The sequence below is a fragment of the Narcine bancroftii genome, chromosome 4 (genome assembly GCF_036971445.1).
Source record: "Narcine bancroftii isolate sNarBan1 chromosome 4, sNarBan1.hap1, whole genome shotgun sequence".
Taxonomy (NCBI): domain Eukaryota; kingdom Metazoa; phylum Chordata; class Chondrichthyes; order Torpediniformes; family Narcinidae; genus Narcine; species Narcine bancroftii.
Window position 1 is genome coordinate 131438242 of NC_091472.1, and position 24156 is coordinate 131462397.

At 40.6% G+C, this 24156-nt stretch overlaps 1 protein-coding gene across 5 annotated transcripts in view; it reads left to right on the forward strand.

Annotated features, from left to right (window-relative positions):
• The window catches only part of ttc28 (tetratricopeptide repeat domain 28), a 1007267-nt gene that overhangs the window by 943736 nt on the left and 39375 nt on the right, over window positions 1-24156 (forward strand). For all 5 annotated transcript variants that reach the window (XR_011356152.1, XR_011356153.1, XR_011356154.1 and 2 more), the window contains 3 exons: window positions 5672-5773; window positions 6895-6916; window positions 12131-12244. The gene's annotated coding sequence lies outside the window, so the exon portion shown is untranslated. The remainder of the gene's footprint in view (window positions 1-5671; window positions 5774-6894; window positions 6917-12130; window positions 12245-24156) is intronic.

Genomic DNA, 24156 nt, shown 5'->3' on the forward strand with positions numbered 1-24156 from the left:
CACCTAGGTAAAGTGAGAAAGTTTGATTTGTGAGCAGTCTAACTTGTCAATCCATACATCTTCTTCTTCTTCTTTGGCTTGGCTTCGCGGACGAAGATTTATGGAGGGGGTAAAAGTCCACGTCAGCTGCAGGCTCGTTTGTGGCTGACATGTCCGATGCGGGACAGGCAGACACGGTTGCAGCGGCTGCAGGGGAAAATTGGTTGGTTGGGGTTGGGTGTTGGGTTTTTCCTCCTTTGCCTTTTGTCAGTGAGGTGGGCTCTGCGGTCTTCTTCAAAGGAGGTTGCTGCCCGCCAAACTGTGAGGCGCCAAGATGCACGGTTTGAGGCGAGATCAGCCCACTGGCGGTGGTCAATGTGGCAGGCACCAAGAGATTTCTTTAGGCAGTCCTTGTACCTTTTCTTTGGTGCACCTCTGTCACGGTGGCCAGTGGAGAGCTCACCATATAACACGAGCTTGGGAAGGCGATGGTCCTCCATTCTGGAGACGTAACCCACCCAGCGCAGCTGGATCTTCAGCAGTGTGGACTCGATGCTGTTGACCTCTGCCATCACGAGTTCTTTGACGTTAGGGATGAAAGCGCTCCAATGGATGTTGAGGATGGAGCGGAGACAACGCTGGTGGAAGCGTTCTAGGAGCCGTAGGTGATGCCGGTAGAGGACCCATGATTCAGAGCCGAACAGGAGTGTGGGTATGACAACGGCTCTCTATACGCTTATCTTTGTGAGGTTTTTCAGTTGGTTGTTTTTTCAGACTCTTTTGTGTAGTCTTCCAAAGGCGCTATTTGCCTTGGCGAGTCTGTTGTCTATCTCATTGTCGATCCTTGCATCTGATGAAATGGTGCAGCCGAGATAGGTAAACTGGTTGACCGTTTTGAGTTTTGTGTGCCCGATGGAGATGTGGGGGGGCTGGTAGTCATGGTGGGGAGCTGGCTGATGGAGGACCTCAGTTTTCTTCAGGCTGACTTCCAGGCCAAACACTTTGGCAGTTTCCGCAAAGCAGGACGTCAAGCATAGTATTGCAAGAAGAACAGAGCTGAGAGAGATCAGGTAGTACAGAGAAAGCCAACATCATTTTAAATATCTGAATTTGCTGAATATTTCAGGCATTTTCTGTTTTTATTTTAGAAGCATAAGTAATTTATTTGCCTTGAATTTCTACTTATTTTGTTTTTGGGCATTTATTGTCAATTTTCCTCCTCCCATTAACTGTTTAGCTGTCCACCATTATTCATGACTAGATTGGGGGGAGGGAGGGGGAGGACACAGAATTTTGATCTGTCGCAATGGTGTGATTTCTTAGCTATGTCTTGTTGCACTTTGTTTAGAACACAGTGAAAACAAGTTGGTTGCCTTTCTTTTAGCAGGCTAATCGATTGTTTCACTATCCTCCACTCACTACGTTTTACTGGTGTAATGATCCGACAGTAGTTGAGATACACTGCTGAAGTTTCGATATTGGCACCCCCTCGTGGTCAGTTCACCAAATCACACAACAGGCAAATTTACTTATCCAACATCTACCAATCCTCATAGGGGACAGGTTCTGGGGATTTTACAATGTTATGCATAGTGCTTCTACGTGTTAAAATGGATTTCAAGCTCACAAGAAGTTCTGTTTGTGGCTTTGTGGCTATTGTTTAACATATTTTTAAGTTGTCTCCTAGCAACATCTTTAAGCCAAGGTTACATCTGGATTTTTGGCCATGTTAGAAAGAAAACATGTTAGTTTAGTTCTTTTGTTCTGAGAAATGGATGGATCAGAAAAGTTCTGACAAATTCTACTGGCTGTTTAACAACATTTTAATGGCTTGTAACAATGTACAGAAGCTGATCATAATGTTAACAATGTTTAATTTTGTTTAATAAACTTTGGAAAACTCAACTTAACTTTAGTACAAATTTGTTTGAATGAGTCATTGACAACAACAATAACTTTTCTGATATCCTCCAAGCGGCTATAAAGGTAAGTAGTTGCTGCAGTGCTAACATTTAGTAAAAATGGTATAACTGTATATATTGTTCATTTAGGCGTGCATGTAATTTAAAACCTCAATACTTGCAAGCAGGAGAAGCCTTAATGAATTGATTTGAGTTCAAGGTTTTGACTAAACTACATGAATCATGCTTTGCAATGCAACTTAATTTTTAAAATTGCTTCCAATAAGCTAGTTTTACAAATTCTTGACAGTGAGAAGTATTGGGTTTCCTTGAGCTTGAGGTTTATTCATCTGGGTATTATCTAAATCAGCCTCAGGGCTGGGAACTGGTGCAGTAAGTACCACGCCTTGACATGCATTCCCTGCCAGCACAGACCTGTTCTGAAAACTACCTGGATGTGTAAGATGACACTCGCTTGACCTATAGTTTGTCACAGGTGGGACAAGCATCCATTCATGGGGACTATAGTTCTGCAACAATGGCTGGTTGGTTTTCCTGTCAGAGACTTCTATTGAGATTGCTTTGGTTTTATCTCTAACTTTGCAGACTGATTCCTGATATTTGTGGCAATTTAATTAAGTTTTTCAACACCTATCAATGAGAGTTATGGCCTTGATTCCCACAGACAGGATCTGAGATCTCTTGCCTTGCTTGTACTTTTTGCCTCTACAAGGCTTGTCACTCAGTTATCTCACCTTAGAATACTGCAACTGGATTGAGTACATAAAGTATAAAAATATCACTTGTGATTTGATTTTCTAAAAAACATAATTTATTTATAAAAATGTGTAGGTTATAAAAATGCAAAAGCTGGTGCCCATATACAGCCATTGGCATCGCTTCTTCGAACTGAAATATGGTCCAATTATCCAGCTGCCTTGGGCCTTTAGCTGGTGATAACTCAATTCCTGGATGGAAAGTCACCCAAAGTAGATCTGAGGAAAATCTCTGACCTGAAACATGAACTCTTTTGTTCGCACTGCAGATGCTGCTTGACTTGCAAAGTTTTCCCAGCATTTTCTTTTTTCCTTTATTTCAGATTTTCAGCATCTGCTGTTAGTTTTTTGATTTTCTGTGAAGTTTATCTCAACACCTTCCAGTATGGAATTTGAGGTCTTGCCCTGCGTTCACTCAACAAATCTTTTGAAGAATGAAGGCAGAGAGCTTTTAACATTATTACCAAACAAAAATATAATGGAATTTCATTTATAATTGTAAGATAGGCCACTGTTGCTTCCAGCAAATAATTGTCCTTTATTTATATATATTTGGGAACAAAGGTAGCAGCTTTCTAACTACTATTCCTTTTCAACTCAGTCACATGCTTTTTAACTTTTGGATGAACACTCTGGTATAAGACTTTTTTGGGCCATCATCTCTACATCCTTTTTTTCTTACACATTGACCCACATCACACAAACTCCTACTTCTTCATCTTCTCCCATTCTCCATCAACCATGTCCCCTCTCCACCTTACACATGATTGCACATGTAAGATTGTGAGATTTATGTCTTGGAAAGCTGAGATGAGAAGAGAGAAGCAATGAAATGAAGCTCCAGGTTTCTCTCTTGCCCTCCCACACAAATCCCCAGAAAAGTGCAGTTCAAAGAATATGTACAATTGGAAATTTTGACTGGACAAGACAGCTTGCCATAAATGTGAGTTTAGTTTTAACTGGTATTAAATTCAAGCCTAACTTTAAACAGCAATAGTCACAAAATTGCTAATTGTTCAGATGCATTTGCTGTCTTTACGGTTCAGCAACCCCACCCCATGCATGCTTATTTAAATTCATACTTGATGTGCAATGTAAAGGTAAACGATTCTGAGGAAGAGGTGTTAAAATCTGTTCCACCAACTTTGCTCTTTACTAAAAGGAAACACTCTTTCTACTGCTTCAAAAGAAAGCAGGTTCCATTCTACCTGACAGTTCCAACTGAGAGTTTCTGGGAAGGATTTACTTTGTATTGTCCAGCTCTAGTTAGGCATTGTTTGAATTATACACTAATTTTAAAGATAAACTTGTTCTGAAATTCTTCTAAGAAAGTGGTCCCTAGATTTTCTTATTGCAAGAAAACTTTAAATAGTTCATTGTTCATGCGATTTTTGTGTCAACAAGAGTTGTCTCACTATAAGATGATATCCCCAAGTCTGTGTGTCACCTGTCATTAGGTTTCAAACTCATATGATGATCTGAGGATTTGTATGTACTCATCATTTAATATATGTTTAAAATATAGAGAGAGAAAAAAAAAACTAGGTAAATGTGGAAATACACTACTTTAGAGTAATCCCTTCATATTAAGAATGGTTGAATTGCATTTTATTCAGATTTTGAAATATGGAACACTTTGGTATGAACTTCCATATACTTGCATTTTAATTTTCTCTTGGGTCCAGCAGCAACAATCAAAGTGCTGTGGCCCAAGTACCATTTGATTAAGGGTGTGCGTGTTCCCGTAATGTTTACCTCTACTAAAAAATTTATAACTTGTAGTTGTGCCAGTTTTTGCCTCCTGTGATTCGAATCAGAAATTCATATCCTTTGTATCTGTTCTGTTGCGTCTCTTAAAGCTTTAGATTCAGCCTGTGGAAACACAAAAACCAAGGCATTGATCAGTCATGAACAAATTTCTTTGGAGAAAAATATGGAGTTTTGCTCTGGTGTTGTTGGCATGTTGAAATTTTGCAAGAGGCTTTTGGTCGTGTGTTAAATGGCTATGCATTAGATGGAAGAAATGGTTGGCTATTAAATCTTTAGAACTTCTGAATAATGTTGAAAAGTACAAAATTGATTCATGTTCTGAATTTGCAGCCACTGGCATGAATTGAGAACTCAATAAGGGAGCAGTGAAGCTGCTAGAGAGAAGGCTGGACAAAATCTATAATGTGGTAGGACTTGGGATGGATCGTCTTGCTAATATAACAGATTGCCTTTTTGTTCTTCATTTGCCATTGTCAAAAAGCACATTCCCTTGCTTGGGGCTCACTTTCATATGATTCTGAGCAACTTGATCTTGGTCGAAAATCAAAACAAGAGCCACTTCTTTGAATTCCAGGAGAAAGAGAAATGTATCAACAGCAGGAAACAATCTGATCACCAAGTGGAGGTGTGACCCTTTAAGGGTATATGGCCCTCAATCTGGGCCACAATATTTAAAAGTGAACAATTCTTAAAAGAACATTGGAAATTGAGACATGTTTCTATTTGGGAGTGCTAAGGAGATATATGGTCCTCTGTAATGTCTATATACTTCATATTTTTTATTAATTATCTTGAAACTAAATGAACAAACCAACAACCTCCTATTTTGTGTGGATGGTATGTAATCACAATGGACTGGATGCCATTCATTGTCTTCCTTTGCATTTCAGAATAAGACGATGTCAGTAGACAGGTATTGAATCCATCAAAGCGTCACACAAACAAATTGAGATTGCATATTTGGTGTCCAACTTGCCGTCGTGGCATTTAAATTGCTTTCTCTTGTGCATTTCCCCCTTTTTGGGATTTTGGTGCTTAGAGTTTTGATTCCAGTTTGAATCTGGAGCTGATAATAGCATTGCTGAGTAGCTGCAAAACGCCCTTACCACAATAAGAAAAACATGCTTGTGAGTCCCTCCAGCAGATTGTGTTTAGCCTTCCTCTACCACGTTTGACGAGGCAAAATTGGAACAAAGAATTGAGAAAACAAGCAGATTAGTGAAAATGTTTTTCGTTGTTTTTCAGAGACATGAAATTGCATTGGCAGCCAGGTTTACTGCAAGACTCCTCGTTGCTACCAATGTCACCAAGTAATTGATGGTCTGGAGAAATGCTGGACTGGTGCAGGTAATGCGTGCCTCAGCTGAGATCGCTTGTCACTGTTTAAAAATATCTTTGTATTCTGCTCACTGACCCAGTGTGAGCTGATTTTTCCCAAAGGATAATTAAGTATTTCTGCTTTATTAAACTCTGGAGCATGGGAATGATCTGCTGTATTTTTGCAGCACTTTTCTCAGGGTCTCATGTTGGCTGAATGCCGGATAAGGTGCAGACGTGAGACTTGCAGTCAAGACAGGATGTTGTGTGGATGGTACACATTTGGGATTTCTGCTGGTTTTCTGCTCAGTCAGGTCAGTGTGGCCTGTGTTTTAAGCCTACACATTATGCTGAAGTGAGGGCAATGATCAAATGGGCAATAACAAACTGTGCTTCTACCTGACAAATGGTAACATTTCCCTATGAAAAAGATAATAAAGCACAAACAAAATGCCACAATTAATTTTTTAACCCGTTGAAGCCCTTCCTTTGCATTCACTCACAGCTGCACTATTTGAAGCTTCTATATGTTTTTATTTTCCACCTGTTTAAGCAGTTTGCCAGCAGAAGGCAGAGAGAAAAGTATCAGTGTCAATCAATGCTGAATGATTCTTTATATAGCTCTCCAACAACTCTCTCTAAGCTTCAGCTTTAGGTTCTTGAGTCTAGTAAATGTGATGCTGGTAAACCCTGCAGCATTTTGAGAACAGTAGGGTCATAATCAACAATGACATAAAGGGCTGTTTAATCTGTTTGTGAATGGTGTATGTGTAAGCCTCTGCTTTTATGTGGCAATACCAGTTTAACCCTTTCAGCAGTATTATCAATGTTGGGAAGTCTGCTCTTGAATTCGCAGACAGGTTGTGTGATGTCAGACTCTTCCTATATTTTAGTTTTTAAAGTACTTTTCTTAAACCTCAATAGAAAAATGGCAAGTTGTGGTCCAAAAAATTGAGGCAAAGAGAAAGCTCTGTTTTACAGCATTTGAGGGTTTGAATAATGTGCAATGGTTGTAAAGTTTTCATCTGTGTCCAATTGGAAGGATTTTAAAGTAGGATGGCTTGCTAATGGTTACATGTTGTAATTATTTAGCCTATATGTCAAATTTGAAATTAGTTAATTACATTCTAAATATATTTTCTTTTCTTCAGTATCTGAATTCTGGGGGTGAAGGTGAGAGCAGCTATCGTTACAAGAATTTCACCAAGTGTCGCATCAAACTTCCCTGATAAAACTGAGGTCAATGAACATCAGTAGAAAACACCTCAATGGTCGGTGTCCTACCTTGCACAAAGGAAGGTTTTGTTGTTGTTTTCGGAGGTCAGGTAAATTTTCCCAGCCTCATGACAACAGAGCTCAACAATCTCCAGCTTAGTCCTCAATGACCTTCCTTCCATCATAATGTCGGAAGTGGGAATGTTCACAATTGCTTGTACAATTCTCACTTCCATTCCCTACTGCTCAGCAAATGAACCAATCCAGCACACAGCATGACATGGACAATATTCAGATATGAGCTGTGCTGTGACAGGTAATATTTGTGCCACACTGTGAGCAGATTCAATGAGGGAGAATCCAACCATCAACCACTGACATTATGTGACTCATGCTCTGATATCCCAAACACTTTCCACCATTTCCAAGACACAGATCTTGGGTGTGATGAAGTCCTCTACACTTCCCTGGATGAGTGTAGCCCCAACAGCTCTCTTGGTGCCATTCAGGTCAAAGTAGCCTGCTTGGTTAACTGCAGATTAATTAATTCCACCTAGTATAGGCACAAAGCGACTCCAATATGTTTAACCTTTAAAAATAATGCCCTGTTGTTGATGTCTGAAGCTCCAGTACTTACCTTCAAACCTCATAGACAAGGGTAGCACATGGGATCTACATCACCGACAGGTTCTCCTTCAACTTGGGTCGAGGCTCTGGACCTCCCTGCCTCTGACCAAGAATACAAAAAAGGAAATAAAAGTAGGCCAGTTGGGTATTAAGCTCATCCTGGCAACCAATGTGATTCTGGTGAGACAGATTAAAAGATCTTTAATTACCACAACTAATCATTTACTGAGCTATTGTATTGTTTGTTTAAAAACTGCAGATGTGCAAGAGCTGAAATAAAAGCAGAAATGTTTCTTTTCTGAAATTAGCTGTGAAGTGAAACTTGTTGAACTTGAAGAGTGAAGACTCAGGTTTAATTTACAAGTGATTGTTAGCTTTGAGAATGCATGCTCTGTGCCATTGGTTGATTTCTGCTCACTTCTTGATCCCCTTGTGACTGAAACAGAGGTCATACTAAGCTGCTTCAGAACTGGTTGGCATGAAGGTCCTGAATGTTTGAGATGACTGATCTGAATCTGTCTGTCACTCACTACCTTTACCACAACTCTGATTCATATTGTCCTTGGCAATTAGTAATATATTTATTAAATTAGAAAAATGAAGGCATAATTACGAAGCAATTAATTCCTATTTTTAGGCCAGTGGTTCTCAACCTTTCTCTTTGCACTCACATACCATTTTAAGTATTCCCTATGCCATAGGTGTTCTGTGATTAGTAAAGAATTGCTTAAGGTATATGGGTGGAAAGAAAAAGTTTGAAAACCACTGTTTAAATCGTACCTAATTGACTTGTTATGTGCACGGTTTCCTAACTCCAAAGGAAATGAGCCAATGACAATTTTTCTCAAGCAAAATATTTCAGTAACAATGGGTCTAGAGCTGTGATTCTCAACCTTCCCTTCCAACTCACATCCCACCTGAAGCAATTCCTTGCTAATCACAGAGCACCGATGGCATAGGGATTACTTCAAGTGGGATGTGAGTGGAAAGAAAAAGGTTGAGAACCGTTATTTTAGGCTGTCAAAGTAGCCTTTTGTCCAGGAAGGCAAGGACTTCAGTGCTTGTTATTAACAATAGACAAATAAATCTAGTATTTTGCCTTGATGCTCACAACATGAATAAGATTGGAACAATGGAACCACTATAAGCCACCCGAACTCCTGACGGAATTCCCTTGAGCACACAACTTTCAGACCCAACCATGAGAGCCAAGGCTGACCTTGTCACCATCCTACCTCGCCCTATATTCTGCTGAATTCCTAATCCAAAACTTTTTCATCTCCAGATTTGATGCCAACATTGGCAATGTAGTGGATAGGGAAGAAGATTTTCTTAAAGTTACAGCAGGATCTAGATCAATGAAAAAAGTGGACAAAGGAATGGCAGATGGAATTGAACTCAGATGAGTTGAAAGTGATGTAATGTTGAAACTAATTCAGTGAAGGGTGGTGAAAAAGGGAGATCACATTCTTGCCTTCATCGATTGGACACTGAGTATAAGAACCGAGATGCCGTGTTAAAGCTGTACAAGATATTGGTGAGATTGGATTTGGAGTATTCTGTGCAATTCTGGTTTCCATGTTTTAGGATGGATGTGACGAAACTTAAGAAAATGTTAAAAAAAAGCAAGGATATTGCTGGGACTGGAGGACTTGAGTTGTAAGGAGAGACTGTATAGGTCTATTTTCCCTGGAGTGAATGAAATAGAGGGATGGTCTTATCACAGTCTTTTACCCAAAGTAGAGGAATCTAAAACTAAAGGGCATAAGAGTTAAGGGAGGGAGAAAGGTTTAAAGGGTGCCTGAGGGGCAACTTTTTTCCAAACAGAGAATGGGAAGTATATGGAATGAGCTGCCAGAGGAATTGGAACGACAGCAATATTTCAAATAAATTTGCATAGCGGGGAAAGGTTTAGAGGGATGAAAGCCAAATGCAAGAACTAACTCAGATAGACACTTGGATAAGTTGGGCTGAAAGATTTTTTTTTTGCTGTACAACTCCATGACTATTTCCAAGTTCTCTTGGCAAATCTCTCATCCTCTGTTCTCGAAGAATCACTGATCCAAAGCTCTGTTGCCTGGACTCGATCTTTCACTGTCCACCTCATCCATCATCACTGACTTCACTGGCCTACAATAATTTGAATCCCCAAAAAACATTGTTTTTGCACCTCCCCTTTTCCGTTCCACAATAGCTCAAGTTTTACAGACTGCTAGCGTTCTAATTGTATTTCAATAAGCAATAGTTTTGTTTCAGACAGCAGGATTTTCACCAAGTTCCACTATCAGCTTTTCTGCTGGGATTGAAACATATCTTTGCCTGACCTAAAACTCAGCAGGAATTAATAAGATCAAATCCCCTTAGTTAGAAATCATTGTAAATATTGGTGAAAATCTGAGACCCATTCCTTACAGAGAATTCTCTCTTAATGAATAGTATTTGTTTAATGCTTGTTCAAATATCAAATATGTGTGCTTTACAAACAATGGTTAATTTTTAAATCAATATTTGCTAGGTAGATAAGATAACCATTTCACAAGGAACAGGATCCCAGTGTGGTAATGCTTTCATCCCTCATGTCCCGATGCTCCTTAAATAGCAGAGAGGATGTTTAGTGAAACATGAAAATCTGTAGACATCGTGGTTAAAGTAAAAACACAAAGCTGGAGAAACTCAGCATGTCAAACGGTGTCCTTTATATAGCAAAAGGTAAAAATACATTACCGACATTTCGGGCTTGAGCCCTTTATCAAGATATGGAAAACTGTCAGCAAGCATCTGAATAAAAAAGTAGGGGTGGGAGGCGTGGTTGCAAAGGCAGGAGGTAATAGGAGGAGAAGGGAGGGAGGGGACAGCAGCGATCATGGGGAGGAGGGATGGTTGGGTGAATAGAGAGGGAAGGTGGGGAGGAGAGCTCTCCTCCACCTCTATATAGAATCTCTAATAAAGGATGTTTACTTATGTACCTTAATGATAGATCACCTAATTGGAACCCTGGTTTAATCTCTACCAAAGCAGTACTCTCTTGTGCTGCTAATGGGCCCACAGTTTTAACAATAAAAAGTCCTGTTAATATTTTGCTTAGTTTCTCTAACTTGCCTTTGTCAACCCTATTGATCTCAAGCATGTTAGAGCCTCAGTGTATAAGATGCTATTTTACTCCCAAATGGTCAACTAAATTTGGTGTGTGAGTCATCCTTGAATATCAAATGACCTTTTCTCATTGTGACTCCACATAAGAGTATAAAAATCGGAACCTTTAGCTCCTGTTCATTCAGCATCATGTCGCTTAACTTTCATTTAATTGTCATTGATCCACATTTTCCCAAGCTTTTAGTAATCTCATTCTTGAACATTCTCACAAATCCAGGATTCACAATTTTTTGTGGAGAGAGTTTCAAACTTACACCAACTTAAATATGAAAAATATTTTAACCCATAAAATGCCTCATTCTAATTATAAAGTTATTGCAGTGAGCCAAAGTAAATATCCTAGAATCTCCACATTTTTGCAATGTGGTAATTCTGTTTCTTGTTAGGCTTGAAAAAAACCTCCCATTCCAATTACATTTCTGATAAGTGCCTTCTCTCTATTTCCATACATCTGAACCACTCCTCCCCACTCTATCAGTACTTGCACAAGACCCTTGACGCCTTTGCTATTCCTTTGTACATCCAACAGTCAAATCATTCCTTGATGTAAATCCTTTTGTTGCATGTGGATTTTTACCAATTTGGCTACTCGTTCTTTCTAGATTTCCCTTCAAAAGTATTTAGTTAAAATTGTCACCTTATATCTATGTCATTCTACTAATTGCCATATCATATTTTTAAATAGAATATTTCTGCTTCCAATTGTCTGTTCTTAAAATGTTTTTATGGCTTTGCTTGCCAACTCTTAATTGAGTAACTATCTATCCTGCTCATAAGTTCTCCTAGTCTGTTTCCTCGCTTGGTTAACCAAATATGGATTTCCCCTACTTATACTGCCAAATAGTTTAAATCAGGCCTTAGTTCAGATGTATCTCATAAATCAGAATATTCTGGGCTAAGTCCCATTCAAGGAACTGGAGTGCAAAGAAAAGTCTTCTTGCTGCTTTTCAAATCAACCCTCTCTCAAGGACTATTTCAGTGAATCATGGCTAACATTTGTCCCTTAATCAATATTTCTGGGGGGGGAAAAAATCAGACATTTGTGAGGAGATGATGAGAGAATTTACACTAATCGGATGTCCTTGTCAACATTCCTCCCGTGACTCTATTGAAAAGTACTTCCCTGGATTTAAAGCACCTTTAAAGGGATGAAATAGACAACCTGAATGCTTCACCTCCTTCTGACTTTTTAACATGGATGCCTCTCCTGTTAATGGATGTCCATCCCATCTCTATATCCTTTTTTGGCCCCCAAAATAGTCGTGGTGTCCAGATTTTAGTCTCAGAATAACATTTTCCAGTATGTTTTGGTTAAGAACTCCCAATATTTATGCTGAAATGTGGTGTGATTAAATGGAAGAAAGTTACTCATTGGATTTTGTTTAACTACAGTTTACAGGACTACTGATTGAAGCATAACATTTCTTGGCAGCCTCACTTGTGCATTTATCAGGAATGGAATGCAGTGAATGTTGACATGGAGAGTGGGGCTTTTGCATTTTCATGGTAAATACTTTGTTTTTAATTATGTCTGACATGTTCTGCCTTTTCTGTTTGACCTTTTAGCTGTTTCTACAACTTTGATCACTTAAGAATGTATTGTTTGTTTGAAAAGCTTCGCTCTCTTTCTAAATATTTCCAAAAATTCAAGGCTCCTTTTTTTGTGAAGTTGTGGTTAATTGAATTTCCACCAGTGTTCATTGTGCCGAGTCTTGCTAGAACAGAATCACACAATGTACATGATGTACAAGGGAAGGGAAGTGATGGGAAATGTGGAAAAATAAGAGTGTTTTGTGCAACATTTTTTAAAAAATTGTAGCCAAATGAATAGAGATTCATTCTGACTACTTGACAATATTTAAAAGTGACTAATTTGAATATTTTTATGCCAGCTTTAAATACTATCTTGAAATAGTAGATGTAAAGTTAAAAAAAAAGAGAGATACATTTACACAGCATCTTTCATGGCCTTGGGATGTCCAAGTGTGCTTTTGCAAGTGTGGCTACTTTTCCACTGTAGGAAACTTCTTCACTGATCTTACACAATGCTGGCCAGAACACGAAAGGTGATTTCCCTGTTCCCTTTCAGATTAATTTCATGAAAGCTTCTACATCCAAGAATAATGGATTCTTGATTTTACATTTCTTCCAATCAAAATAAACAGCACGGCAATGCCATTCTCTGGAGTGCAATGCAGCATTAGGCTAGAATTTTTGCCCTTGAGTCTCTGGAGAAGGATTTGATGTACATAACTTTCTGATTTAGAAATGAGGACACAATCACAGCTGACAACCTAAATGTTGTGTGGCTCTGAAAATGGGCCCTGTGCACAATGTTTGCTGACACAGCTCCTGCCGTACAACAATGAGGTGACAATAGAAGTTCATGGTGAGACTGTAGAAAATGTGGATGTTTCCTTTATATTGTGGCCATCTCTCAGTGAGAGGCAGACATCGATAATGAATTTCACTGTCACTTTCAGAGGTCCAAGGTTTAAGACCTCAAACTTGGAAATGACAATCATGTTGTACCAGTCACCCATGATCTCTGTCCTTCTAAGGCTAGACCACGCACAGCAGGCATCTCAAGGCATTGGGAAGGTACTGCCACAAAACTTTCCAAGCCTACCCGATGGAAGAGCAAACCAACAACAGTTTCCAGGCCAGCATCCATGGTATTAAGGTCTTAATTACAGCCATTGGGTAGGCCATGCACCAGTAGTCTCAAAAAATATGCACCCTAATGTTCAAAGAAAAAGATTATCAGGAAGGCAGAGGTAAAGATTCAAAGATGTGCTTAAAGTTTTCTTTTGTAATATTCCATACTGATTCCTGTGAATTCCAAATCTCCATAGCCACTAAAAGCGAGGAAAGAACAATTGGGATAACTTTGAGTCTGTGGGTCAGTGATATTCAGTGGCCCAGGGAGAATTCAGGTCCCACTCAATCCACTTCCTCAGTCCCCTCCTGTCCCATGTGAGGGAGAGCCTGCTGCTCCCATGTTGGCTTGTCCTGTCACCTTGGTCTCCACAAAGTTGGAGACAATGAATTTGACACAGATGAATGGATATCAGAAAGTAATAAAAATGCTGTGTTGAAGAACAGAAGAAGGCTAAGAATTATTAAGGTGTAACACTGGGCAAAACAGCTGGTAGGCCTCTATGTAGGTTAGTATTCTGGGTCAACTGATGCACAAACAGGTGGAACCAGTCGGGTAAGTAGTTGATTCCTGTACTCCAATTATATTGACCTTTTCTAAATATCATTTCTGAAAAAAGATGCCAAACTTTTAAACACCTGTCTAATATTCTGCCTCTGGAATGGATGAGGAGGGATCAGATGTTGCAGACAAAAGAGCAACTCATATCACTAAAGATCCATTTGATGTTGCAAAAGCCTTCAAGCAATTTGAACATTGCAACTGCTTGAAAATACAGAAACCGTACATAATCAAGCTTTTGTTTCTTGTGAATTAGGATGGAGGAACAGGTCTAGTTCATTCACCCCTATACAGTCACTTCAGTTGTGCACTTAACATTTTCAATTTTAATTTGAATTTAATTTAATTTAGAAATACAACAGGGTTCACTCTTTATTTGGGGGGGGAGGGGAGGGTTGGACTAATTTTAAGTTAGACTATTAATATTGTGTTACAATTAACGGGGGGGGGGGGTTATTTTGTGTAGTTTTCTGATGTAATATTGTAATCATACCATTTTAATTTTTTAAAAATTTTTATTTAAATGTAATTCTCTATTGTATTCATGTTATAAAATTTTAAATAAAGTCTTAAAAAAAAAAAGAAATACAACAGGGTTATAGGCCAACCCGGTGCTGCCCAAACACACCAGTTAACCTACAAACCCCGAAGTTTTTGCATTGCATTCATTGATCTGTATATGCAGGTATGATTTTAGCTGTTTGTTTTATTTTTCAACTGAAAACCCTATTTAGATCCTGTTTATGTCATTTTGATTCTGAGATGTGATTTATGTACAACGGGCATATAAAGGGGCAGCATGGTGTAGCGATTAGAGAAACGCCTTTAAAGTACCTGTGATCAGGTCCAGGATTCAAATTGTACGTTTTCCCCATGTCTGTGTGGGTTTTCCCCAGGGGATCTGTTTCCTCCCACTGTTCGAAACATCCTGGGGGTGTAGGTTAATTGGGAGGCATGGACTTGTGGGCCAAAATGGCCTATTACCATGCTGTTTGTCTAAATTTTAAATTTAAAAAGTCACTGTAGAAATACTATTAACATTGTCTCTGCATAATTCTCAAAATTTGCCCTACAGATAAGCAAATCAACATCAGTATCCTATCTCAAGCCAATTCTGAGGCCTTACAGTTACATTGGGCTGTGCAGGGCAGGGCATGTCACTCATGTGTACATCACCAGACTCCTAAAACCAGCATTCTGTTCCAAGCTTCATCGTGAGAGGAGGTTATGAGGCAGACAGAGGAAAACATTGGAAAACATGCTTAAAAGTTGCTGTAGAAAATCAAATCCTGAGAATTTCTGGCCAATGACTTGCGATGACTGAGAGGACCTTAAGGCCATGCATCCAGAGCACACAGAAGCTCTATGTAAGCAGTGTGTCACCTCAAAAGCTGGCCACTCGCAGCCATTTGTGAGGAGCCTATGGTTCCTATAGTGGCCACATCCATCACGCCAGAAGTGAAATTCTGGGATGTAAATAAGTCAGTTAAGCAAGAAAATCTGCAGATGCTGGGGGGTCTTGTGCAATATACAAATGTGTTTGAGAAACTGAGCAGTTCATACAGCATCCAAAGGAATGCAATATCTTGACAAGGGGCTCAGGCCCAAAATGTTGGTTACCACTGAAGGGTAATTGAAATGTAAGCCAGTCATGCTTGATCCCCAGAGACTCCCTTAGAAGGATGACATCTTTCAGCCATGAATCATATCTCAGAATCAGAATCATATTTATTAACATGAACGTATGCCTAAAGAAATCTCTTGGTGCCTGTCACATTGACCACCGCCAGTGGGCTGATATCGCCTCAAACCGTGCATCTTGGTGCCTCACAGTTCGGTGGGCAGCAACCTCCTTTGAAGAAGACCGCAGAGCCCACCTCACTGACAAAAGTCAAAGGAGGAAAAACCCAACACCCAACCCCAACCAACCAATTTTCCCCTGCAACCGCTGCAACCGTGTCTGCCTGTCCCGCTTCGGACTTGTCAGCCACAAACGAGCCTGCAGCTGACGTGGACATTTACCCCCTCCATAAATCTTCGTCCGCGAAGCCAAGCCAAAGAAGATGGCATGAAATTTGTTGTTTTGTTGCAGAAGTATTGTATATTACAAGTGCAAAATTGCCATAAATTGCAATTCCGTAAAAGCAAGATTTTTTTAAAAATTGTGCAATTAAAGAGAAAAAGTGAGGTAGTGTCCATAGGTTCATTGCCTATTCAGAACTCTGATGGCAGAGAGGAAGAAGCTGTTTTTGTAATGCTGAGTGTATGTCTTCGGGCTCCTGTACCTCCTTGTTGATGGTAGCAGTGAGAAAAGAGCCTGGCCTGGGTGCTGAGGGTCATTGATGATAGAAGCTGCTTTTTTTGAGACACCACCTCTTAACGATAACGTTAATGGAATGAAGACTAATCCCCATGATGGTGCTGGCTGAGTTTACAACCCACTGTAGTCTTTTCCTGTCCTGTGTATTGGCACCTCCATAATAGACAGTGATGCAGAATGCATCAGTCAGAATGCTCTCCGCATGTAGAAATTTGCAAGTATCTTTGGTGCAATACCAAATCACCTTAAACTCCTAACAAAATATAACCACTGGGGTACTGTTTTCATGATTGCTTTGACACGATGATCGCAGGATAGGCCTTCAGAGATGTTGACACCCAGGAATTTGCAGATACTTACCCTTCCAATTGCTAATCCCTCAATGAGGTTTGGTTTGTTTCTTGTGGTTCCCCCTTCCTGAAGTCCACCAACAATTCCTTAGTTTTGCTGACATTAAGTGGAAGGTGGTTGTTGTGACACCTCTCAACCAGCTGATCTAGCTCACTTCTGTACACTTCCTCATTGCCGTCTGTGATTCTGCCAACAACCATGGTGTCATCAGCAAATTTGGAGATGGCATTTGAATTGTGCCTGGCCGCACAGTCATGGGTGTAAAGAGAGTAGAGCAATGGGCTAAGCACGCATCCTTGAGGTGAGCTTGTGTGGATTGTCAGTGAGGAGGAAATGCTGTTACTGATCCACACTGACTGTGGTCTTCTGACGAGGAAGTCAAGGATCCAATTATCGAGGGAGGTGCAGAGGACCAGGTTTTGAAGCCATGTTGACCAGTACTGATTGGATGATGGTGTTGAAAGCTGAGTATAATCGATGAAAAGCAGCCTAATGAGGGTATTGCTGTCGTCCAGGTGACCCAGGGCTGAGTGGAGAGCCAGTGATATTACATCTGCTGTGAAACTATTGTGACAATAGGCAAATTAGATACTTAGATATGTATTAACTCTGCTATAACCAACCTCTAAAACCATTTAATTAGTGTAGTTGTGAGTACAACTGGGCAATAGTCATTAAGGCTGCTTACCCTGCTCTTTTGGGCACTGGTATGATTGATGCCCTTTTGAAGCAAATGGGAACCTTCAACTGCAGTAGAGATTGGAAATGTCTGTGAACACTCCAGCTATTTTATTTTATTATAAAGTAATTGAAATGCTTAAAATATGTTGACTGTTCATGTTCCACCCTTCTAGAGCTTCAAAGCCATCAATTTCTATCATTCCCAGTTCCATACGTTCACTTGAAAGGTGGGTTCCTCAGTGAATGATAATTTCCACCAGTTAAGATTTTTAACATGCGCGGTGTTCAAGGATTATCATGAGAAAAACCATTTGGATGTTGGAAGGAAGTTAGCTGCAAGCATGCAATCAGCATCTATAAGGAGAGGAAAGTAGAGTTCATCCTTTCCATAATTTGGAAAATGTTTTGTTTAATAGCTTATAAGATGGAGGAAAGCATGGGGAAGGGAGAAAGTGGGAGGTGAAGTGAAGTGATTCGGTGGATCCGGGCTGAGTAACTGACAGATTGTTGTTAGAGAGAAGGAGACAGTCTGACCCAGAGCATAGAAGATGGTTATAGTGAAAGAGGAGGGAAGAATGAAAACTTTGATCATGCAGCATAGGTACCAGTGGTGAAGGAATGCGGAAGAAAAGGCTGGTAGAACACTGAACAAGCTGTCAAGTATTTGGAGTTGAACATAAGACAACAGTGTGGATTCCACCTCTCAAGACAAACGCCACTCAATCTGAACAAGGTTGATTGACCCCAGGCCTCAGTTCCTCGACTGGGCCAAATTCCCCAGGCCTTCTATGCCCCGATCTTCCAAAAAAATCTAGCCACTTCTTTTTTAAATACTTGTAATGATTTAAGGGCCTATCTCATTGGCCTGGAGACTAGGTGGCAACCTGGTGGTGACTCAAGTCTCCGCTGGTTGCAGAGACGTCTCCTGGAGACTAGCCGGGTCTCCGGGGAGTCGCAGGAAATTCAAACATGCTTGATTTTTTTTGGAGACTTTTTCCAGTCTCCAGCAGGTCTCCGCGACATCTCCATCAGTTGTGGCGACGTCACGCAGACTAATTTTGTCCGCGACGTCTCCGAAACCAAGGAGACCAAGTAGACTGAGGAGACGTTGTAGTGACGTAGCGGCGATGTTGCGGAGACGTCGCAGCAACTGATGGAGACGTCACGGAGATGTTGCCGCAACTTCTGGGCGAATTGGTTGTCACCTTGTCTGGAGACGTCGTGGACATTGCCCTGGCATCGGGTGAGAGCGCAAGCCATTTTTTGGTCTCCCAAGTCGCTGAGTTGCCGCGACTGATCAGTCGCGGCAACATCTCCGCCAATGAGATACGTGTTAGCTTCCACAAAGAATTCCTAAGATTCATTATCCATTGTAAGATGAAATTTCTACAATCTCTTTTGGGATTTGTATCCTATTGCCAAACCATAAGCTTCGCCCCTCCCAGATGGTTGGAACCCTGATACTAATCTGATAGTATCTGATAGATGAGACAAGATTAAAATAAATAGAAAAGGGCTCTGGAACAGGTCCAGAACTGGGATTAATCAGGAGGCATACATTTCCGGTATTCGGTAGAAGGATTAAAGTGAATTGTAGAAAAATTAGTTCAGCCAGCGGATGATAAGGGTTCTGAACTTGTTGAGTGAAAGTGTGGTGAATGTCACCTTTTTTTAAAAAATACCTGACTGACTAATCAAAAAGCTGCAATCTACAAGGTGGTGGGCCAAGTTGGGAAGTAGGTTTAAGTAAATACACACAATTGTTGGAGAAACTCAACAGGTCCAGCACAGTCCATAGGAGGCCCAACGTTTTGGGTCTTAGCCCTTTGTCAAAGTTATATATCTTTGCCTCCTGTGGTGCACTGAGGTAGCAGCAAGCAAACACAAAACTCAAAAGACTGTATGACAGGCTTTATTCAGGTAAAAGTCTGAACACCAGTTCATGCTTCGGTGGCTCCCATGTGACTGGCTCAGGAGGGGCCGGACTGGTGGAATCAGCCCTTAGGTGGTCTTCCTGCTGGTACAGAGATCGCCCCCTGCAGTAGGTTGGTGGTCGTATCACCACACCTCCTATGGATGCTGAAGGATCTGCAGTGTTTCTCCAGCAATTTTCAGTATTTACTACAATCACAGCAACTTTAGACTGTTGTGTTTCACTGAGGAGTAGGTTTGTCTTTTTTTAGGCTTCTATTTACAGTGTAAATGTTTGTCCTCCAATCACTTAATGAGTATTTAGATTTTCACTCATCTAATTCCTCTCTAAAGGTTGCCAACAGAACTATTCATTTTCCAGGATTCAGCCTTGGAACCCAATAAAGATCACTCTCTGGAGTCACAGATTTCACCCTTTGAAGTGGTTTGGAAGTGCAATGCTCCAGCGTGGCAAGTTACCAATTGTGAAGGACAGCATTTTGAGAAAAATGAAGAAAGCAGGAAAGAATTTCAACAGGGCTGATTCATATGTTTTCAAACAACACAAAGGTTTGCAGATTTGCAACAGTTAGGGATAGTTAGGATTTGCAACAGTCTTTTATTCCACCGTAGATGATTCTAGAAGGAGTGAAACATGAAAGTCTGCGGACACTGTGATTGAAGAAAAAAACACAGAAATGCCATAGGAACTCAGCAGGTCTTGCAGCATCCACAGAAGGTGGTAAAGATATATATTTAGGATGTTTTAAGATATGTTTAAAAAGCAGACAAGTCCTTGAATTAAAAGGCTGGGGATGGAAGAATGGACGGGGGAGGGGCTCAGACCAATAGATAAAAGGTGTTAAATTTAGATTTAAACATACAGCATGATAAACTGGCCATTTTGCCCCATGAGCCTGTGTGCCTCCCAATTTACACTCAATGAACCTACAACCCCCTGTACATTTTGAATGGTGGGAGGAAACCGGAGACCCCAGGGAAATCCCACACAGACACGGGAAGAATGTACGAACTCCTTACAGACAGTACAGGATTCAAACCCCAGTCCTAATTGCTGGCACTGTGTCGGTGTTGCACTAACCGCTAAGCGAACCATACCATGGATATTATTAGATGATTCTCGAATGTGAGGGCATAGCTCTGGGGTCGGCTTTTCCACTCAGAGGCCGGTCTGTGTCTGGAACGAGCTGTCAGAGGAAACTGCAGAAGTGGGTGCAACTTCAATGTTCAAAAGACACTTGGGCAAGTACAAGGAAGGGCTGAGAAGGATTTGGACCAAATGCAGGCAAATGGGCCTGTTCCAGAATTCCAACTTTGTGGGGATTGATGAACGGGCTGAAGGGGATGTTCTATGGTTTATATATAATTCTATGGCTCTGTAAACAAGATCTAAATTAGTTGAAGATATGGAAGGAGGAATGACAGATCTATATAAGTAAGAGGTGTTGCACTTTGGGAGGCTAAATGGAAGAGGAAAGTATACGGTAAATAGCAGGACTATTGATGCAGAAAGGAGCGTGGGGTGCATGTTGCTCCCTGAAAGTGCCATCGCAGTTGAATTCCTTATTGTTACATGGACTGAGGTACTGGAAAAATCTTGTTTACATGCTAGCCAGACAAGTCTTCCTCTAAATAGTACAGAAGGCAGTGCAAGAATAGATATATGATAATACAATGAAACAAAATTTCAGGAAATAGTGTTAAAAAGAAAAGTACAGTTGACCAATGTGAGGATTCATGTAACTTCTGCCTGAAGGTGGGGGGCGGAAATGCAATGTTTTCTTTATATTTTTCTCAAGGCAACATGAATTAGGATAAAGTGGATGGAGGGAAGCTTGCTTTCTATAATAACTTGAAACTGTGCTCACAACTCTGTAGCTTCTTGCAGACATGGACAGAGGCAAGCTGTGATTCATCCATACAGAAAACTTTCTATGGTGGACCCATAAAAATTAGGAAGAGATGCTGGGGTCGTGCTGAAATTCCTCAGGGAGTAGAGGTGTCGATATGCTTTCTTGACTGAAGTCACAGCATGGTTGGACCAGGACAAGTGATTGGTGATAATTACCCATATAAACTTAAACCTCTCCATTATCTCCACTTCAGTGCCATTAATACAGACTCCCACCCCCCCACTTCCTGAAGTCGATGATCAATTCCTTTGCTTCATTGACTTTGAGGGAGAGGTTGTTGTCCTGACACCATGAAACCAGATTCTCAATCTTCTGACATGATGCCAGCAGGAAGATAGGGTGGTAAAGTAGATATACAGCATGTTTGTCTTCATTGGTCAGGGCATTAAGTATAAAAGTTGGGAAGTCATATTGCAACTGTATAAACCTTTGGTTTGGCCAGATTTGGAGTGTTGTGCACAGTTAAGGTCGCTGCATTCACTGGAAGGATGTAAAGAGTACAAAGTGGTTCACCAGCATATTGTCTGGATTGGAGAGTTTTAGCAACAATGTCTGCCAATTTTGGATTGTTTTCTCTGGAGCATTGGAAGCTCTGATAGAAGTAGATAAAATTGTGAAAGGCATAGAAAGGGGAGATAGTCAGAAACTTTCTCTAGAATGGAAATGTCAAATAGTAAAGAGCAGAGCTTTAAGGCAAGTGGGGAAAATTTAATGGCGATGTGTGAGGCAATTTCATTTACACTGAGAGTGATAGATGCCTGAAACATGTTGCTTGGGGTTGGAGGAAGCACAGATTATAGTGATATTTAAAAGGCATTTAGACAAGCACCTGAACATGCAGAGAATGGAGGGATATGGATTATATTCAGGCAAATTAGACATTTAATTTGACATCATAGCACAGAGATCATGAGGTAAAGGGATTGCTTCTGTGCAGTACTGTTCTATGTTCAATAATCAATGACACTGCAGTGGGTGTTATAATGCAAGGGTCTCTGCACAACAGCTCAGATTTCCCTGTGGTTCCTTATACTCAGAATTGTTTGAATAAGAGTTACGTCTCATCTCTATCTAGTCAAGTATGACAGAACTCTTTGCTCTTTTGACCGTCCCATTGATTTGCTTGCACATTGCAGGATAATATTCTAATGTTTTTAACCTGCATTGCACCACATTACTTCCCCAGTAATTGAAGCAATTTTGTAAATTGAAATATTCTGTTGGTAAATCGAAATATTCTGCATAGAAGAAACAACCTTTAATGGTTTCAGTTCACTGCTCGTCGTGTTATTTAATTGAATTGAATTGGATTGCATCTCTATGCACACCATGCACCTAGGTTTGTATCACATTAACCCTTCTTCATCTTGGGAGAAAATCTGTAAATGAATAAACTCCTCAGAAACCTTAAGATATACATGTGCAGGCTTTAAAATAAATTGTCCCACATTTTAATGGGGTAGCTTTACATAAATAATGGAGACATGATACAGTATTTACCCGTCCACCTGCCAGTGTCTTGATGTGGGATCACACCCCTTTGTGCCAACTATTTATTTGCTTCCACAGATGTTGCTTGACCTCTGGCAGTTTATCTTTTTGCTCCAGTCCCAACATCTGCAGGTACTTGTGTCTCCCCCTTTGAACTAGTGGCTTGCATGATCTCCGCGGAACAACTAGATTCTATGAGAGAAATAGCTAGATTTCAGATCTTCTCTGCTAACTGCTCTGCAGTTTCAAGATCCATTGGAGACCCATTTAATCCTGACCATCTCAGATCAAGAGTGAGGCAAGAGTATTTGACATGTTCAGCAATGTTGTGTGGGATGGTGTTGTCTCATGGTATGTGCTTTTAATTAGTACCAGGAATTCTACCTTTGTGTCAGATGTTTGTAGGTTCAGTCCTCACTCCAAAGAGATAAGAGGTAAGTTCTTCACACAGAGAATGGTGGGTGCATGGAATACGTTGCCAGCAACGGTGGTGGAGGCAGGTACAATAGGGACTTATTAGCGGAGAGGAAAGTGGAAGTAGGGGAATTCTAGGCAGTTCAAGAGTAGGTTATGGTCAGCACAATACTGTGGGCTGATGGGCCTGTACTGTGCCGAGATTTCTATGTTTATGTTAAAGCCAGAAGAAAATATTAAAGTTAGTACAAATATGACATTCAGAGAGCACTTGATCAGATATATGGATAAGAAGGATTTAAAACAGCGGTGGGCAACCTATGGCTCGCAGGCCAGATCTGGCCCACGATCCAAATTTATCTGGCCCAATGTGTGGCTGCCTCCCTTGGTATGAGGCTGCTACCCCCCCCCCCCCCCCCCACAACCCAATGTGCAGCTCCCTCGGTCTCGGTGCGCAGCTCCCCTGCTCTTGGTACACATCCTCTTGCCCTCTGTTGTGGATACATCACACTCTCCCCCTAACTGTACGTAAATCCTTCTCTCTCTCCCTGTGATACGTCCCTCTCTTTGTGTGAAAGGCCTTTCTCTTTGTGGGAGGCTCACCCCTCTCTTTGTCATTTTCCCCCTCTCACTGCTGTCTGTTTTGGGGTGGTTATTTTGTTTTAATTGTGATTAATATTTCTTCTTTTTGACGTTTCTGGGCCATTTTAATGAGTTACGAGGTTTTTGGTGGATTTCCAGATTTAAAGATGCCTTCGTTGACTTGAAATGCATCACTGTATTCATTCCATTTATTTCTTTATTAATTCATTCATTCTATTTATTTTATCAGTGTGGTCTGCCATTCAACCACTGACACACCATCTGGCCCATACATGGTTTAGAAGGAGATGGTCCATATGCAAGCAAATGGGACTCTGAATGCCAACTTAGTCAGGACAGATGTTGGGCTGAAGGGCCTGTTCCCTACTACAAGACTTTATCACAAAGACTTGAGTGCATAAAGTGACATTTCGGGACAGCACTGGGAAGGGTGGCCAATGTCACAGTTGCTATATGTCAATGTAAGGTCACATCTCATTTTATGCTGGATGTA